Source organism: Taudactylus pleione, unplaced genomic scaffold (assembly GCF_031769625.1).
Source record: "Taudactylus pleione unplaced genomic scaffold, aTauple2 ptg000041l, whole genome shotgun sequence".
Classification (NCBI taxonomy): Eukaryota; Metazoa; Chordata; class Amphibia; order Anura; family Myobatrachidae; genus Taudactylus; species Taudactylus pleione.
Genome location: NW_028284443.1, coordinates 47,569,207 through 47,582,732, shown reverse-complemented (window position 1 = coordinate 47,582,732; position 13,526 = coordinate 47,569,207). Strand labels below are relative to the sequence as shown.

At 40.6% G+C, this 13,526-nt stretch overlaps 1 pseudogene; it reads right to left on the bottom strand.

The window, feature by feature from the left end:
* Window positions 1–7,618: 7,618 nt before the first annotated feature.
* LOC148538145 (5S ribosomal RNA) lies at window positions 7,619–7,737 on the bottom strand (annotated as a pseudogene).
* Between the last annotated feature and the right edge of the window lie 5,789 nt (window positions 7,738–13,526).

Here is a 13,526-nt window from a genome sequence, read left to right as displayed (position 1 = left end):
TTTTTCCGGATTGTTGCTAACGCATCAAAATGCAGCCAGCCAATCCTAAGTCACAATATATTTTTATGGGTTGTTCACATGGCTCACACATTAACCAATAGAATTGTCCATGTTATTTAGGAAAGTACATTAGCCATTCAAAATTTAGGGGTCCCTGTAATAAAACTGAATTGTCTTAAAAAAAAAACATTGCCATCATGAGAGCCAGTGCTTTTACACGGCGCGAGCTGCTGGTGCTCACAGACATAACGGATCGCAGTATAACGGACAGGCCGCCCCCCATCACCAACATGGTCAAGCGTCGGGCATACGCGGAGGTGTGGCGCAGGCTGCGGACAATGGGCTATCAGAGGACCATCGGCCAATTGGAGCGCCGGTGGTCTGATTTACGCCGCCGGTCCCCACACCTGCTTGCGCAACTTCGGATGAGGATCCGTCGGCGTAAGTGGATATTTCAATGTTTATATATCTATTACAATCTTTTTTTATTTTTTCTCTTTGCTAATGTAAATTTGCATTAATATGTGTGCAGTATGCATTTTTTTTTGGCTAAATGAGACCTTGTTAATGTTGTTTTTTTTTTTCTTTTGGGTTAATGTTTTACATTTAAAAAGTTTTTTTAATACATAATTGCTAATATTCCAAACTATACATCATTTAGGTCAGGAGCGGATCCAGAGACGGAGTCGGAGGACTGCCCGACCCCTCTTCCCAACTCCCACCATCTACTCCCCTGCCCACTCCTCCCAAATTTCTCCACCCTCCCCTGACCTGGACATCCATATTTCCCCTTCCTCTCCTGCTCCCCAAATCCAAATAACCCCTCCCTCCCCTGTCCTACCCATCCACATTCCCACACCCTCCCCTGATGCACCCACTCTTGATTATACTCCCTCCCCTTTATCCCCACTGGAAATTACCCCACCTTATTTGGATGTCCACTGGCCCACTTCATCGGAGGATTAGGATCTGGGCCAACCTGGCCCTGAAGCTGCAGGTATTTTGTTTTTCATATGTGCAATTAATGTGTGAAAAGTTGCCCTATATGCATACACTGTGGTATCCCTGAATACAATCTAAGGCCAGTCCAAATTTTTTTTTTTTTTTTGCTTTAGTTAAATCATCCTTTGTTTTTTTTTTGTTGGGTGCTAATTAATGTAAAATTTTGTCCCAAATTTTAACATTAAAATGTATTTAATTTTTTATGATTTATTTTTTTGGAGGTTTTTTTTTTGTGAAATAAAATTTGGCCGATTGTCTTCATTTTTCATATCAAAATAATTTTTTAAAACTCCACATATGCCAGAGCCAAATACAAGTTTCATTGTGCTTTTTAAATTTGTTGTCTAAAATCAAAATTCAAATTGTGTAAGGATTATTTCAGATGCCAAAGTGATTGTTTTTTGTGCCAATTGGTAATTTAGGCAAGTTCATGTAACCACTATATTTGTGTTCAAAATTTAGCATGGTATGTTAACTAATTTTTGTTGAAAATCATACTGTCATTTATTTTGTTTTTGTATTTTATAAAGAAATTTTATTAAAACACAGATTTGTCTTTCAACAGACCCAAGGAGGTGGGATCATCAGATTTTGGCCCATATTTTAGACATGAGGGGCCATTTGGTGCAGCTGCTTGTGTCCATGGACCATTTAATTTGTTTTTTGCGCCATTAATATGTTTTTCATTTGTGTTTTTGTTAATAAAATTTGTTTTTTAAAAAAAAATCTTATTTATTGACTCAAACATTAGCTCACAAGGTCAATCAATGTGTTTGCTTGTTTTTTTTTTGTTTTTGGGTTTTTGAATTTGCATATGAAAATGCAAACAATGTTCCAGACTAAAATTTAAGAGTGGTTTACCAGAAATTGTAGACATATTTTGTCAGTCCAAAAATTGGGAAAATTGACATTAACTCCATAGTGTTTCGCTAGAATACCCTTATGAAGTTACTTAATTTCTTAAAAATTATAAATGCAACTCCCAAAATAGGAAAATAAAGAGGAAAAAAGGTTGGGCAAACTATGCCAACATGTTGTTAATTGTTAGGTTAAAAAGACAGGAAGGATCCTGAGGCGCAAAAATGTAACACCGGCATTAACTGCGTAAGTGGTGGTATTGCTGTTGGATTGTTAATTTGCCTTTCAAGATCACTCTTTATTAATGAAAGAGTGTGTAGGATGATTTGGGGTGGTAGGCGATAACGCCTTAAAACCACATCATCAGGCATTCCAAAAAGGGTGACACGTGTTCTAAATATCTGGGGCCTTGCACGCCTATGATGCCTACGCCTAGGAGGATGTTCAGGTTGGTCGGGGTCGTGGACCATCACCACTATAATTCACCCAACATCAATCTGAAATGTTAGACAATGTAGTTATTTTTCCAAAATTTAACAATGAGAAAATATACTTATCTTTTTTACACATTAAGAAGAATCTTACAGGGTTAGGCAGTGACATCTTGAAGTCAACCTACGAATTAGATTTTCCATAAAAATAATGGCTAAAATATAAAGAATGCATGCACTACACAGATGATGTTGTTATTCTAGGATTGTACAAGAAAATTAAAATGTACGCTAAAGCCACAGACAGGAGATGAGCAAAATATACGCAATAGAGGTTACAAAATAACGCTAAATGGTACGCTAAAGCCACAGACAGGAGATGAGCAAAATATATGCAGTAGAGGTTAGAAAATAACGCTAAATGGTACGCTAAAGCCACAGACAGGAGATGGGCAAAATATACGCAATAGAGGTTAGAAAATAATGCTAAATGGTACGCTAAAGCCACAGACGGGAGATGAGCAAAATATACGCAATAGAGGTTAGAAAATAATGCTAAATGGTACGCTAAAGCCACAGACAGGAGATGGGCAAAATATACGCAATACATTTTGCATTTATTATGGCAAAAAAATCATTGGCAAAAAAAAAACAATTTTTACGTACACCTATCTGCATAGTGTGACCCCTTAAATAAACATGAAAAATTAATAAAAATAACAGGGTCTAATGTATGACAAAAAACACTTACCGCACAAAGATGATACCACAAAAATAAACGCGATCCACAACACCAAACGAAAAAAAAAATCGTTCCAAAAAACTTACCTCAAAAAAAAAAAAATTATGATAAACAAAAAATGCAAAAATGCGAAAGAAAATAAACAAACAACAGAAAACTCACCAAAAATCCACCAAACTCTCCGCAACCAACCATTACTCCGATTAACTCTCAAACTACAATCACTACAAACAACCCACCCCGAAACAAGGCCACAAAAAAGCCTTAAATAGACCAAAATTTCAAAATCAAATCAATGACGCACAATAGATGCGCCCGTATAATGCACAGCATCTATAAAAATGTCACGAGAGCCCACATTGGGTCAGCTGAATTCAAGGGTTTAATCATGTCCACTGAACAGCAGCAATGCCAAAATCCAGGCCCTCACAGTAAGTAGCTCCAAAATTAAATTTACCACCCAAAAAAAACAAACAAAAAAAAACCTTTTTTTCTAAATTTTTTGTAAGGTGTTGAGACTGACAATGAGGAGGCTGCAGGGCCTAGTACCCAGGCCAGGGCCAAACGCAAAAGGTAGCCGCAATTCACAAGAAAGGAGATGGAGGCTTTGGTGCAAAAGTGCATTGATAACCTGGCACAGGCACCCCGAAATATGGGTGCAACCCAGAGATGGAAACTGTGGGAGAAAATAGCCAGTGCTGTCAATGGGGTTGGTGATTTTGTCCGTTCAACCAAAGAGGTCAAACGCCGGTACGTAAATGCTGTAACCTATTTCCAAATTTTTAAAAAATTAGGAACAAATCTAACCATACAGTTTTAAACAAAAGATGGAGCGACTTCAAATATCGGCTAAAACAAAAAATGGCTGATAGGGCTAGGCATGCAGGGGGGACAGGTGGTGGGCCAACCCCTGTGTCATTGGAGCTAACAGATTTGGAGGAGCTGACACAGGGGTGTGTGCAGGAAGAGGAGATGTTTGGCGTGTCCAAAATGGACACAGACATGCCAGACTTTGCGGCTCCACATGTTGCTGCAGGTAATTTAGTTAAAAATTAATGAAAACCTTGTTTAAGTAAATTTACAAATGTTCTAATATTTGTATGATCTCTCTTTTTCACACAGGCACAGAAGAGGATGAGTCTGCTCCAGAACTGAGGTTTGGCCGCAGTAGATCTGCTGGCTCCGCAGAGGAGGAAGCAGTATTTCCGGCTGGGGACCCTGTGGCGGACAGTCCAGGGCCTTCCCCCTCGCAGGCAGTGGCCCTTCTCTCAGATCTCAATGAGAAAATGGATAAAAACACAGAGATTCTGATGAGGATGGACGCCAATCTGCTATGGGTTGCGTACGCCCTGGAGAAAAACGCTGCGTCCAATGTCAGAATAGCTAATGCCCTGGAGCAGCTCGTCCGCCTGCGCATGTTGGAGCCGGCCTCCCTTCCTGCCGGAACATCAGGGCCCTCCACCTCTGGCGCAACATCGGCCATCCCTCCAAATGTGCCTAGCCCTATGCCTAGGCCAGAGCAAACACCAGCTACCTCTGGCCAGGCACGCCGTACGACCAGACAGACAAAGTCATGCTCCCTCCAACATCAAGCCAAGCTGGGGAGAAGGCATTGACAGCACTGGCTAATTCCCCCAAATTCCATCTCTGTGTTTGCCCCATATTTTTGCACCACAAAACCTCCCTCTCCTTTCTTGTGAATTGTTTTTTTTTAAAACATTACTTTATTTTTGGGATCTAAAAAAAAAAAAAAATTTGGCTGCAAAAAATCCACATTTCTACCAAAATGTGAACATTTAATTTTTGAAAAATAAAAATCCCTAAAAAAAAAATTGTGTGTCAAATTCATTAGCAAATGGCTAAAAGGGACTGGAACAAACATACTTAAATACATAACAAAGGTCATATACTTAAAAAAATGTTTAATTTAAAAAAACATAAGGTAACAGGTAAGTTAACAATAACACAAGCAAAGCAATTAGTAGCTGATTGTCTTTCTGTATTGTAACCAAAATGTTAAAAAAAATTATAAATAAAAAAAAAGGTGTTGGGCTTTTAAAACAAAATAAATCTGACAACAACATGCGTACGGAATATAGCAAAAACATCAAGCATTTTTACCTTTATTTAAACATTTATTTTGTGATTGCTGTGATTTCAAAACACAAACAAATAGGAACACAACATGCGTTCCAAATTTAGCAAATAAATCATGGCCATTGCAAATCACCTTCTCGCAAGTGAACCAATTATTAGGTGATTGGTTTTGTGCCTTGTAAAGGAGAATAGCAAAACATCGATTTGCTAAGGGAGCTATGAAGAGACCATCGTCTTTGCGAGATCCAATACCCTACCACAAGCTGAACGAGCAGTCATAATGGAAACTGGATCACACAGTGACGTATCCAAAAGACCATCCAAATTGGACGTTCGCACAAGATAATACATGTACGCCCAAAACACGGCTTTACACGCCTGCGTTTTCTCATCTCCACTCCCGTTACCACCCATAAACGGAACATTCTGTCAATCAAATTACATAGGTCACTTCCTGTTTGCTGTGTATACGAGCGAACGAAAAATTACCGCAATGATCCGGCCGAACATGCGCAATGATAACCGGATGCATGCGTGGTTTAAAACAATCGAATGTGTACGACCGAACGGCTGATTGCATCTGGCTCTGAATCAGGCCCTCTGTCACATGCACATCATGCTGGTGCTGTGCCTTGGCAGCCTGCATGCCTGCAGTGCTGATGACAGGCAGCAGCCGTGCTATTGGCTGCCCGGCTGTTCCTGTGTCTTTGTGAATAAGTGGGCGGGGCTTTCAGGAATTGGGGATTTGTGCACAGGGGGCGATCGCCCTGATTGCCCCTGGATCCGCCACTGCAGCAAAGTGCTAATTAGCACTGCATATCGCAGTCCCCATTATTATCAATGGCGGCTACGATCTCAACCATATGCATACTTGTCTACACCGGAAGTCACGGGAGACTCCTGATTTTTCAGGTTGCCCCCCACACCCCCAGAAGTGTAGGCAGATCTCCCGCATCCTGCCCACTTCGTAGTGAACCTGGCAGGATGGGAAGTTTTAATGGGGAATTTGCGGCCCGCGAGGAGAGGGCAGGGCTGAATGATGCGATTGGTGTCTTTTGACCCCACCCCCTCCTTGCGGACCAACGAATCACAGACTTTTCAAGGAAAGGGGTGGGGCCTGATTATGTAAACAGGCCAGCCCCACCCCCTGAAATGGGCTGCTCCCGGAAAGGAATCATACAAAGTCGGTAATTATGACCATATGTATATGGAAAAAGAGTCCTAGACTGCACACCCTGAATATATACATATATATATATATATATATATATATATATATATACAAATTAAGATAAATGGTGGCACTCACGGATCTTGCAAAGAAAAGAATACACTGACACCTGTGTCACTCCTGTTCGACGTTTCAGTCAGAATAGACTTTTATCAAGAACATACAAAAAACACAAAACATACATACCTATATACTGTGATGTAAAATGTGATAGGTGCTTCCTCTGTGTGCGATCCACCGGGTGCTCCGAGTCTGACGTCATCTGCATGCGTCCCTGTTGTCACGTGGCACCAGCGTGTCGATGTCATCACGCGGTGATGTCACACGCTGTGCCATAGACAGAGGGTCTCATACAGTGTAGCCAGGTTTAGCGCGCTAGTGGTGGGGAGGAGGCATAACAAGTACAAGAAATAAACAAATATAAATGGAACAAACGCTGTTGCTTAAAAGTGCATATTAAGATGAATACAAATAGTGCAGACTATGGATTAAAAGATAAAGATCTCTAATGGCCAAATAAAGTGTTCAACAAACAATAATGACATAATGTGATGTATAAACACCAATAATGAGATTTCAGGAGAGAACATATAAACTCCACATTGTGATGTGAAAATGTTTTTATGGACATAAGTGTTGTATACTGGTCCAATGTGACCGATATAGTCGTATAGTGAGTTGGTGAAAGTGGAGAAGATGTGAAGAAACCCAAACAAAGAAAAATAAGATATCTATAATGGGATTGTGTAAACAATATAGTGATAAAAACACGTACTGTAGTACATGTGGTGTGGCAAAAAATGCACATACAAAGATATTGTGCAGATATATAAGAATGAGAAAATAATAGCTACTATGAATTTATAATTCATTCAGAAGTTGAGAAAAACTTAAAAATGGAAAAAATATATGAAAAAGAAAAAATATTAAAAAATAAAAAATAAAATAAATAAAGGACAAAAAGGAGAAAATCAGCATAAGATAGTGTCCAAGAATTAATGTTTCCATACTTAAAAATGTCCATATATAAGCAAAAAATTGCTCCATGTGTTCACCAATTGAATGAAAAGGGCCGAGCAAAATAAGAAAAAAAAGAAAAAAAAAAGTCTATATATATTTTATTTGAAAAAAACAAACAAAACTGGATCAACTATAGAAATATATGTATATCATGATGAACATGAACTAGGCTAACCCCTTACTTTGCCATGTGATACCCCAAGAAACCAGTCTTTCCAAACTTAGAGATAGGAAATTTTGTTACAGAACCTGATCTTCCTAGGTGGTCACCCTCCCTAGTACTGATCAGGCCCAACACTGCTTGGCTTCCAAGATCGGCCGAGATTGGTTATAGCCAGTATGGTATGTCTGTAATAAAAATACTCTCTGAAAGGATGCGTTGGTGGGGATAAAGAACAGGCAACCAAGTGCTGCTTGAGTGGGGTGCCAGGTTGTATGTCAAGGAGGCCTAAGCCTCCACAACATATACTAACAATATTGAAATTGAACCTCTATATACCTCTGCCTGTACCTTCTAAAATCCTACCTATAAACCTCTAAGGATGACGCTAATTTGCATACGCAGTCATACAGTAAATAAAAGACTCCAGACTTGGAACGTGTGGTTCCAAAGCACAAAGTATTATTCAAGTAAAAAGTACAGTCAGTTACACACTATTGATCCAGACACAATTAGATGCAAAGGAATTATACAGACCCCAAGTACAGTATACATACGCAGCACTTCCAGACCAGATGATAGGCATCAGCAAGAAACCCCGTCGTCATTCAGCATTCAGCAAGAAGACTAAAAACCCAGTGTTTGAGCACACATATTTATACCCCCCAGAATAGACCGGACAATAGAGAAGTTTGTTGCTGATGTCATTGGTACCCAGGGAGGAAGCATCTGTTACAGAGAGTTTAACAGGCTGGTTCAAATAGACTCACCCACCCTCTAACAACTGGGGGTCTCTGCCCTCCCGCCCCCATGCAATATCCTAACAGTTATACATTTTGTTGCTTGAAGTCTCTGCGGTCCATTAGTTGAGAATGCATGATGCGATCTCCACACCGATAGTACCGGAATTCTGTTGAAAGAATACGCATCAGTACGAAACCAAACACGGCTTTCTTAGCATGTATAAAACCCTAGTTATCAAATATCTTTATTTCACAGTGTTTATACTAACTGAACCAACTTAAATCTTATACTTTAAAGCTTATTAAACATTATGTGTGAATATGTAGTGTGTGAGTATACGAGTTTGATATAAGGACGCTAGTTAACTTGGGGCAGATGCGTGCGCATAAAGCTAATAAAACAGCGATTTCATACAAAGTCTTATGCATTCTCTAATATGCGACTAGTTAATAGCGCAATTGTGCTTATTAATGTGTGTATGAGAAATGGTGAAAGATGCAATCGCATGTTGCTAATAGTAATATCGCCACATGTACTAAAGTGTAAGTTTATCTAAAATGGCGCTTAGGCGGCCATTCGTAAAATGGTGTCTTGCGATCTCATTTTCTAAAATGGCGTCTTGTGGCCATTCGCAAGATGGCGTCGCTGTGATACAATTTTAAACTGGTCTTGTCTCAGCCAATTATCCAGCTTTGACAGTCCACCCTTTGATAGCAAACAACATGCTATCACAATCTGTTATTGGAATTTCTATCTTAGGCTTACATTTACATATTATTTCGTGTTATTATGGGATGGCACAAGGTGGTTCTTAATCCATCAATAATGTGTCTCTGGGTGAGGGTATAAAACTACTATTATACGCACACCGCAGATCTTGGAAGATCATGTGAAAGGTGTGGGAATGCACCATTCTTATAAAAGCAGTCTTGAAGGGGAATTGAGACTTTACATTATCTGAGGTGTTTTAAAAATAACATTTCAAAAATCCATTCTATGCATGTCTAAATATAGTACATTAAATGATAGTATTTCCTAGCTCAGGGTTGTAATGCAGTTCTGTATTTACCTCGGTATTCATACTGGCCACCATCATAATTTAATTCTTTCATTTTACTCTATTCTTAAATTTTCCACGCTTCAACACAATAGGAACACACCGGACGCATATGCCAATTATTATGATGACAATTAGTATAAGGATCAAGAATTTGCCTATGCTGGCGATCACTTCCTGGACCCATTCCCCTAGACCTGAGAACCATTTCACTGGGTTCAGCCATGACACCAATCCTTCTATTTTTTCCACTACTTCAGCCACTGAAGCATTATGGTTCTTATGAAATTCCCACTTTAGCTGCAGGATTTCATCCATCTTCCGATCTATCACCTCCTTAGGGGCGCTGGTATCATTGGTGATATAGGTGCAACATTTTACTCCATATTGGGTGGCTAACGTTACGCAATACCCTCCAGTAACAGCAGTTAAATAATTCAACACTAGCCTGTGTTGCACCAGTTCTTTCTTGTACGCTTGCAATTCTCTCCCTGTATACCTGAATGTGTCATCATACATCTCGGTGATATTATCTATCAATTTAGCAAGTTCCTGAATATATCTAAAATTTAATGTTCCCCGAGCGATCCTGGTGGGATCCAGTGCCACTAAAACTTGAAAGCCAGTTGTCTCACTAATTAACTGAGCGGCTTTATGCACATCACCAGGTATCATATTTCTCTTGCCTCTGTGTTCATATTGCGTGTGAAGATATGGTGATGGTGTGTTTTTATGTATACCCAGCATTTCAACATGTGTGAGGGTCATAACTTTTGGGACTACTCTTCCCAAGTAACAGAAACCTTCGGAACTCGGGGAGAGCCATTTATACGCTTTTCTTCCACATATAAAATATACATTATCAGGGAGAACATAAGGGATGGTATGCATCATTATCATTAAGCACATTTCTCTTGCAAACAATCCTCTTTCTGGGTTTTCCATCTGGTGCATGCAAGTCTCTGGCTGTATTATTTTAGCACAATAACCATCTGGCACCTTACCAATAATCTCCTTGGTGGAACTCAGTGTATACCGATCCCTAAAATGTTTCCCACTAGATTTAATTGAGTGTAACAGATCATGGTTTATGCATTCATTATCAGCTCTTTGTGAGAAGGTCATCGTCTGGTTATTCCCTGTCACTTCCCAACCTCCGGGTTTATTGGGGTTGGTTATGTTTAAACACAAAAGTGATCTATCTACTTGGAATTGATAGAGTTTGAAATGAGGTGGTTTGGATGAGAGAAATTTTCCATCCAAGGTTTTCCCTTTTTGCAATTCTAAAATTTCCGTGGTATTCAGCGGAAATGGCACCAACCCTATGTTATGCTGTCCCTGTGGCACGTGTGAACACACCCAGCAATCAGTTTGATTTAACACTTTTCCTACCATGCTATGATAATCCTCTAAAGGATACCCACCCCAGTACGGGTTATATTTAGGTTGGCACCGTTGGATACAGTTCTCATAAACTAGGGACCCACAAAGCTCACAAATACAGGAATCTTCAGACGATAAACCTCCACACCTTCCCGAGTATCCGGAATGACAGCTCTCTTAACAATAACAGTACTAAGATTGGTCAGACACTCCCCTGATTGGCATTGCATTCCTCCAGACTCCACTCCATCAGCACTGCCATCAGCTCCCGTTTCCTCAATCGGTCCCCCATCACAGACACTGGATATCCCCGAACTGACCAGGATGGTGAACACTCTAAAAGAGAATATGAAAATGAACACAGCAGGCCCGTCCATTGTCACAACAAGTCCTGCAAAATTTCTCTCAGTTCAGGTATCTCACTACGACCTTTACAATCCTCCCGTAACAAGCTCACGAGCGACAGGTCCACACTATCAGCCTGATCTCCGCCTTGTTTCTCCACCAGTTGATTGACCTTTTTGCAGTGAGTGGAATGGACCCAGGTACCTCTCTCGGCCACCTTCAAAGATGTAGTACTCATCAGCAGCACCTGGTATGGACCTTCCCACCAATCAGTCAAACAACCTGAACGCAAGAAATTTCTGATCATAGCATATTCTCCTGGTTCAACATCATGACAGTTAGTTTCAGGCATATCATTAGACAACAATTTTAGTTTCTGCTGCTGTTGCTTTAACTGCTTACTCATTGATATAAGATATTTTACAGTTACTTCGTTGTTACTCTTCAAGTCTTCCTGTGGACTTATAATCAAATGAGGTTGTCTACCGAACAATATTTCAAATGGGGACAGATTTAGAGGGGGTCTAGGAGTGGTCCTTATGTTATGTAGGACCAAAGGTAACGCTTCTGACCATCCCAGTCCAGTCTCTGCCATAACTTTGCTTAACTTATTTTTAATAGTCCTGTTCATCCTCTCTACCTGGCACTGGCTTGCGGTCGGTAGGGGGTATGAAGTCGGCTATTAATACCCATCAGCTTACACATATTTTGAAAAACATCACCTGTGAAATGAGTACCCCTGTCACTCTCGATGATTTTAGGGATACCGTACCTGCATACAAATTCCTGGACTATTTTCTTGGCAGTAAACGCAGCAGTATTAGTGGCCGCTGGGTAGGCCTCAACCCAGTTAGAAAATACATCGGTGCACACTAATACATACTTAAGGTTCCTGCAGGGTGGTAATTGGATGAAATCAATTTGTATCACCTGGAAAGGTCCATCAGTCAGTGGAATCTGGGACGGTTCGGTAGGGATCGCTTTCCCTATGTTCTTCCTCAAGCAGGTCAGACAGGACATTGATATCTTTTCTGCTTGTGAAGAAAACCCTGGTGCACACCAGTATGCCCTCACTAACTTGCACATACCTTGTTTTCCCAGATGAGTCAGACTGTGTGCTGCCTCAGCCAGGCTGGGGTAATATGCCTTGGGGGCTACTGGTTTACCTTGTCCATCCCTCCAGAGCCCGGAGGACTCTTGCCCTCATCCGTTGGACTTCCAAATGGATTTTTGCTGAATTGAACACAAATTTTGCATCTCAATTAATTTCAACATATCAATTGTTTGGAAAGACATAATTTTTTCAGTCGAAGAAAACATTTTCAACCCTGCTGCCCATTTTGCAGCTTCATTGGCCCTGTTGTTGCCTAGTGACACCAGGTCATCCTCACATGTTTGGTCTTTACATTTAATTATTGCCACCACTTTGGGCAGTTGGATTGCTTCTAAAAGATGTTTTATGTGTCGGGAATGTGCAACTGGTGTGCCTGCTGCTGTCATAAAATTTCTCAGACGCCATAGAGCCCCAAAATCGTGCACCACCCCGAACGCATACCTCGAGTCAGTGTAAATGTTAGCAGATTTGCCTGCTGCCAGTTCACACACTCTAGTTAGTGCTACTAACTCTGCCACCTGGGCTGAGTGAGGAGGACCAAGAGGTTTAGCTTCTATGATGTCTGTGTCATTTACGACAGCATAACTTGTACATAATTCACCTGTGTCTGTTTGTCTATGACAACTCCCATCCATATAAAAAGTCACATCCACATTCTCTAAAGGTGTGTCATTTATGTCAGGTCTAGCAGTAAAGGTCTGATTCAGATATGTCAAACAATTGTGCGTATCATTATGTTCGCTGAACTCACCTCCCGCCAGCAACTCGTCTCCCTCCACCCTTTGTACATCATGTTGTACATATGGTAAATACGTTGCTGGATTCAGCATGCTGCAATGTTTAACAGTGATGTTTACGAGTGCGATTAGGGCTAGTTCCCATTTGGTAAACCTAGCTGAAGAGCAACGTTTAACAGTGATGTTTGCGGGTGCGATTAGGGCTAGTTCCCATTTGGTAAACCTAGCTGAAGAGACGGGTCTGGTTTGAGCTGAGTTCAACAGAGCAGATACAGCATGGGGAGTGTAGACAATCATATCATGGTCCAGTACTACATCCTCACTTTTACTCACCAATAGAGCGGTAACTGCTACACTTCTCAAACAAGTGGAGAGTGATCTTGATACCATGTCCAATTGGGCCTGTAGTATGCTACGGGCCTACTGGCATCACCATGTTTTTGTGTAAGGACACCTGCAGCACAACCATCGGCTTCCGTACAATACAAATCAAAAGGTTTTTCCTAATCAGGTATTCCCAATGCAGGAGCTTTTGTCAGACTATCCTTAAGATTAAGGAAAGCCTGCTCTGATTCCTCTGTGTGTATGACACGATCGGGCTTTGA